Raw genomic sequence first — 1,254 nt, 5'->3', positions numbered from 1 at the left:
CACACTGAACCACACTGAACCACCCTGAACCACACTGAACCACACTGAACCACACTGAACCACCCTGAACCACACTGAACCACCCTGAACCACACTGAACCACACTGAATCACCCTGAACCACACTGAATCACCCTGAACCACCCTGAACCACCCTGAACCACCCTGAACCACACTGAACCACACTGAACCACACTGAACCACCCTGAACCACCCTGAACCACACTAAACCACCTTGAACCACACTGAACCACACTGAATCACCCTGAACCACACTGAACCACCCTGAACCACCCTGAACCACCCTGAACCACACTGAACCACCCTGAACCACCCTGAACCACACTGAACCACCCTGAACCACCCTGAACCACACTGAACCACACTGAACCACCCTGAACCACCCTGAACCACACTGAACCACACTGAACCACCCTGAACCACACTGAACCACACTGAACCACCCTGAACCACCCTGAACCACACTGAACCACCCTGAACCACACTGAACCACCCTGAACCACCCTGAACCACCCTGAACCACACTGAACCACCCTGAACCACACTGAACCACACTGAATCACCCTGAACCACACTGAATCACCCTGAACCACCCTGAACCACCCTGAACCACACTGAACCACACTGAACCACCCTGAACCACACTGAACCACCCTGAACCACCCTGAACCACACTGAACCACACTGAACCACTCTGAACCACCCTGAACCACACTGAACCACCCTGAACCACACTGAACCACACTGAATCACCCTGAACCACACTGAATCACCCTGAACCACCCTGAACCACCCTGAACCACACTGAACCACACTGAACCACACTGAACCACCCTGAACCACCCTGAACCACACTGAACCACCCTGAACCACACTGAACCACCCTGAACCACCCTGAACCACCCTGAACCACACTGAACCACCCTGAACCACACTGAACCACCCTGAACCACCCTGAACCACCCTGAACCACACTGAACCACCCTGAACCACACTGAACCACACTGAATCACCCTGAACCACACTGAATCACCCTGAACCACCCTGAACCACCCTGAACCACACTGAACCACACTGAACCACCCTGAACCACACTGAACCACACTGAACCACCCTGAACCACACTGAACCACCCTGAACCACACTGAACCACCCTGAACCACCCTGAACCACACTGAACCACCCTGAACCACACTGAACCACACTGAACCACACTGAATCACCCTGAACCACA

This window comes from Labrus mixtus, chromosome 17 (genome assembly GCF_963584025.1).
Source record: "Labrus mixtus chromosome 17, fLabMix1.1, whole genome shotgun sequence".
In the NCBI taxonomy this organism is placed as follows: Eukaryota; Metazoa; Chordata; class Actinopteri; order Labriformes; family Labridae; genus Labrus; species Labrus mixtus.
This window is presented reverse-complemented; position numbering follows the sequence as displayed.